Source organism: Mustela putorius, unplaced genomic scaffold, assembly GCF_011764305.1.
Source record: "Mustela putorius furo isolate JIRA1106 unplaced genomic scaffold, ASM1176430v1.1 tig00000508_pilon_pilon_pilon, whole genome shotgun sequence".
NCBI lineage: Eukaryota > Metazoa > Chordata > Mammalia > Carnivora > Mustelidae > Mustela > Mustela putorius.
In genome coordinates this window covers 1,605,875-1,611,874 of record NW_025421402.1, presented here as the reverse complement: position 1 = coordinate 1,611,874, position 6,000 = coordinate 1,605,875, and positions in this window count along the sequence as shown.

Genomic DNA, 6,000 nt, shown 5'->3' with positions numbered 1-6,000 from the left:
GTTTGTAAAAAAAAAAAAAAAAAAAAAAATGCGGAACTACAGACTAGGAGGGGACATTATACTGTATGTAAATTATGCCTTAATAAAAATATGGGGGGGCGGAAACAAGGCAAAAAGAGAGAGAGAGAGAGACGTCCTTCAAAAAACTAAATAGTCCTTAAATATTTTTTTCAAAATTAATCCTCTTTCTTTTTTTTCTTTTTTTTTTTTTAAAGATTTTATTTATTTATTTGACAGAGGGAAATCACAAGTAGGCAGAGAGGCAGGCAGAGAGAGAGGAAGGGAAGCAGGCCCCCTGCTGAGCAGAGAGCCCGATGTGGGGCTCAATCCCAGGACCCTGGGATCATGACCTGAGCCGAAGGCAGCGGCTTAACCCACTGAGCCACCCAGGCGTCCCAAAATTAATCCTCTTTCTGATCCCACTGTGCAAAGTCTAATATGCGATCATATAGTTTTTGTAGGAAAAATTGTGTCTAAATTTTTTTTGTTTTAGAATTACGTCAAGGTAGCAAATATAATCTAAATGTTGTTGCATGTAAAAATTTTACTTTCGGGGTGCCTGGGTGGGTCAGTGGGTTAAAGCCTCTGCCTTCGGCTCAGGTCATGATCTCAGGGTCCTGGGATCGAGCCCCGCATCGGTCTCTCTGCTCAGCGGGGAGCCTTCTTCCTCCTCTCTCTCTGCCTGCCTCTTTGCCTGCTCTTTGCCTACTTGTGATCTCTGTCTGTTCAAATAAATAAATAAAATCTTTAAAAAAATTCTTACTTTCATCATTTTAATTTCACTTATTGAGATAAATCAATAAATGAAGTTTTAGAAACAATTTCAAGGGGTCCCTTTGGAGAGCACCATTTACTTTTGAATAATGAGGACCCCTATAGTGGATTTCCTGAGGACCCCATCCTGATGGAGAACCAAAGCTCTGCATCTTTGTTCCCTAGAAACTCAAATTATAATAGTGTGTTTCCTAGTCCACTTACAGTGCAGGTACCCACAAAGCACAGAAATGCTTCTCAACAAATGTAACAGAAATGAGACCTTCCAAAAAAACCGTGTCACTACTCCTAATATGGATAAGTTTCCTCTCTAGATGTGGCCCTCATCAAAGTTTTTCTTGTTTTTTGGGGGGGTTTTCTTTGTTTGGTTGGTTGCTTTTTAAAAATATTTTCTTTATTTGATAGAGAGAGACACAGTGAGAGAGAGAAAACAAGCAGGGGGAGTGGGAGAGGGAGATGCTCAGCAGGGACCCCGATTCGAGGCTCAATCCCAGGACCCTGGGATCATGACCTGAGCCAAAGGCAGACACTTAATGACTGAGCCACCTAGGCTCCCCCAAAGTTTTTTTTTTTAAAGACACCCAGGTGATCCTCTCTCCATATTGGTAGTCCCACATCATGTTTTATCTAAAATTATATTATCCTCAGGCATCATCATCATGGTGAGGAAAGTTGGTTTCAAGTGACTCGGCTATTTCCCCAATTCAGCTTCACCCCAGCGAGATGACAGCGTGTCATCACTAAGAATATTGGAAAGGCTCTAAAGACAGAGAGAGGGCAATACAAGAAGTGGTGTCCAAGTCACTGTGATGCTTGAGAGGTTTGAGAACCAAGGACCTCTGGGCTAGAAAGACCCCCCCCCACACACACATACCGATTGTCTTAATATTCCTTGTCTTTTCCCCCAAAAGACCAGATTTAAAACAGGGCTCCAGTGTGGCTGATTTTGACAGACACTTACCTCCAGGAAGTCCTGTAGTAATGCCATGCTGGGGTCCAGACCCTCCATTACGAGAGCTTGTAACAGGTCATCTAAGGCTTGGATCGTCTGACAAGTGAGGAGGCGTGACATGTAGGAGGACCGACAGCCACCAGGCCAGCTGGGCTCCCTGGGGCACTCCCCCATGTCCCTCAGACCCCTCCTCAGGAGGAAGAAGAGTGGGACCAGTCCAGCTGTGCCACCACAGTCCGATCTTCCCAAGTGCTGACCTCCATTGACCTCATGGGAGACTAGATTGGGACCCGTCCAAAAATCATAGGCCAAATAGTAAAATGTAGGCATCAGGCAGGTGTCCCCAACAAATACAGTCCCCGTGAGGTTCTCACCATTAGGGACTCATGCTGTTAGATTAAGGAAGGCTCTATTTTTAAAACTGAAAATACTTGAGATTTGACAGTCTGCTTGGTCAGTTACTCCATAAAATCTGTGGGGTTTATCATCATATGGTCTCTTCTTAAGACAGAATCTGCCATGGAACCAGAGAAACGAGAGCCTTTGTGAGAGAGGCCACAGGCAGCGTGGGAACACGAGTCACTCCCTAGGAAGACAGGTGGTGAGGGTGAGGCCAAGGGGTTACTCCTCGGCAGAGTGAGGACCATGGGGCTCCGAGCTCCTGAAGGAGGGGCCAGAGAGGAGAGGAGAAGGGCTCAGGAGCTCAGAGGACAGAGCAAGCCTCAGAAGAGGAAACCTCCCCTGGGAGGCGATGCTGGGGATTACCTGGAGGTAGAGACTAGCACTCTCCCTTCGGTCTAGACTGGGCGCCATGAAGGGCAGAGAGAATGTGCTAGAGATGCAGGAATTTACCAGGTCCAGTTTCTGGGGTAAGTAGAATGGTGGATTCACCTGGCTGGGGTGAGAGAGAAGAAAAGACAAGAGAGCTTTGGAGGATATTAGTGACAAGGTGGGTTAGGCTTCTAGGTCCCTAAGGTAGAACCTGGTGTCCTACCTTTCCTGAGGCACAGGAAACAGTGTAGCCCTGAGTCCCCAGAAAATTGTCAATGGCTTCCTTGCCAGGGAGGGAGGTCCCTATCTTGGGAAGACCTCCCTACGCTGGGCATCCTAACAGGCTTCTAATAATGAAATCAGAGGTACCGCTACCACCCCTGGAGGCTGGTAGATGAGATGGTAATCATAGGGGCCTACCACCCACAGCCCAAAACTCAAGTCCCCAAACCTTCCCATTCCTCCCAACCCGAATGCTCTCGGCATCAGAGACCCAGGGGCTCAGAGGAGGAAACAGCAAAGAAGGAACCTCAGGGCCACGATGCAGAGCATGGCTTGCTGACGCACATTGCTGACCAAGACCTCGGTGGATTCTTCAAGGATTAGTACCTAGAAGGGCCAGGAGGAAACAAGAATTTCCTCAGAGAGCGGGGCCAGCTCTTGGCTCTGGGAGCTGGTCATCCTCCTCCCTGGATGACCAACTCCCAGAAGAGCTCGGGGTCTTTCTCACCTCAATTTTCTTGGCCAGAATGGATTTGGGAAAGTAATCATTCATATTGCCATTTGGCTGGGAGCGAACAGCGCTGCTCAGGGTATCCACAGCCCTCAGGAACTTCAGCTTGTCTGACTGGGACTAGGAAAGAACACAGAAACTGCCTGCCTATGGGCCAGGCCTCAGTCCTTAGTCCCTCCTACAGGCCGGACCTGCGGCTTGTACCCCCAGACCCTGTCCCTTGCCGTCAGCCCAGCCCTCAGGGCAGCCGGGATGGGGAGATGGATAGCTCGCTTGATTTCCTCATCAGTTCCTGCATCATCTAGACTGACACTCATCAATGTCCTGGCCCCCTCAGAGCCCGCTGGGGCCTGTAGAGCTAGGAGTCCATAAGAAAGTTTCTTTTGCGCAGATCCTGTCTGCTGACTTGACTTAAGATTGTTCGGGTCAGAGGGCAAAAAAGGGCTGAATTTCGGGGTGCCTGGGTGACTCCGTCAGTTAAGCATCTGACTCTTGATTTCAGCTTAGATCTCAGGGTTGTGAGAGGGAGTCCTTCGTGGGGCTCCATGTTGGGCTTGGAGCCTGCGTAAGATTCTCTCTCTTCCTCTTCTTCTGCCCTTCCCCACCTTCTTTAACTCTCTCTTTTCCCTCTTCTATGGAAAAAAAAAAAAAAAAAAAGCTGAATTTCAGGTGAATTCCAAGACAGGGCTAGTATTCAAAACCCAAGGAAGCATGAGTGCTCACTTCCTCACTTTTTTCTTCTTTCCTCCTCAGCTCTCAAAACGGTTCAGAGGATTTCCTTACCACTTGTCCTTGTTCTAAAAATTCCAAAATGAATTCACAGGCATCTCTTTCTGACTGGCGCAATCCTGCAAAGGGATGGAGTCGGAAGGAGTTTGGCTGATTATCTCAGATGGAATAGGAAAGCAGGGCCATTCTAGCCCCTACCCTCTACCAGGAAGGCTCAGAAACCATCAGAGCCTGGGTGTGTGTCCCAGCTCCAAGAACCAGCTTCTCCAGGCCTATGACCTAGTGGGGACCTCTGGAGCCTGAGTGGAGAGGCAGTCAGTGGGAACATACGTAAGAGTTCTGCATCACGAATGGCCAGGGACAGAAGGACAATTGTAAAGAGAGAGAACTTTAAGTCACCCCCAGTGGCCGCACATTATTGGAGCTGTCCTAGAGAGGCTTTTAACATCCTGAATATGAATGAACTCGAAACCTCAAATCAGCCTTGGAAGCTTCATTGTCAACTGGGCTGGTAAAGGCCTCTGGGAGAGCCTCCCTGAGTAGGAATCCAGGTGTAGTAGACACAGAGGCTGGGGAGTAACGCTAAGAACAGAGCCTGTCCATCCCAAGGGCTGTCAGACCTTGGAGATGGTAGCAATGCTAGGGCCAGAGCAATAGAAGCAAGGCCCCTTCACCAGCAGAGGGCTCTGGGGGTGGGGCTTAAAGCCATGGCTCAGCAATTAAACATCTTTCTGCCTGAGTTCAAAGCTCAGCTCTTCTATTTTATTGGCCCTGTGAGCTTCAGCAAGGTAAGTCTCTCAACAAGTGCGAAGATGATAGCATCTATTATTGTTGTGATAATTCAATGACTGAATGCATATCAGGAGCAATCTTGAACAGATTAAATATCCCCTAGCTCCAGTTCTATTACCTTAATATGGGGACAATAATAATCACAGTATGTATGTATTATTATGAGGTGTGAGTTAATTAATTCATAATTAATTTGAATTAATGCATTTGTTAATTCATTTATAATTAGTAAATTCATAATTAATTCACTCATGTAAAAAATAGGATAATCCCTACACATAGCAGGAAATTAATAAATTCATTCTTGGGCATATATTTATTGAGCACCTTCTATGTAAAAGGCACTCTTTTAAGTCCAGCTTACAGACATAGAGCTTACATACCAAGTGGTTCCTTCACAGAAACTACTGTTACTACTGTTCTAAAGGTATTCTTTTTGTAATTTTTCATATAGGTTAGTATATATACACAGGAGGTCAGAGAAAATGTCATTGATTAAATTTGAGTAGTCTTCAAGGGTCGGTCCTTCAAATGAGGACCAAACCATACAAGATATCTAGGGAAAGAGCACTCTAGGCCAAAGGAACAGCACATGCAAAGGCCCGGAGGCAGGATCATGCTGCCATGGTCAGGGAACAGCAAGGAGTATGTACCTGAGCAGGAAGAGCAGGGAGAATGGCAGAAGACAAAAGCAGAGCAGTGATGGGACAGGTCATGCGGGCCTTGCAGGGCCCATGGCAAGGATTGCTGTAAGGACTCAGGCTTTTGCTCTGAATGGGATGGGGGCCCTGGGGAGGCTTTGCATTAAAGAGTGGCATGGTCTGACTTTTGTTTAACAAGATCACTCTGGCTGTTCAGTTGAGAAAAGATAGGCATGGAAACAGAACATGGCAGGGGGCGTGGATGTTGGCTCCCCCTGAGTAGCTGTGAGCTGGGTGAGATTGAATTCAAAGCCCCAGTGTCCTCTTCCCTGCCCAGCTCCTGGCTTTTCATGGAGGCAGGTCTGCAAGCGGACAAGTACCCAGAGCCTAGAGCTGTGAAGGGAGCAGCCAGAAGGGGGCTGACTCGTGTCCATGAAGTGACACCTCAAGCCAGGGCTGGGCAATCACCGTCACCTCTGAGACTGAAATGGCTTGAAACACAGCCTGGTCCAGGGCCAGCTGCTCACCCGCTAAGTTAGGATTCCAAGAGACTTGGCCGGTCGATTGCGAAAAAGTTACTCTGTGTGGCTTTTGCTTGTTAGGGTGTG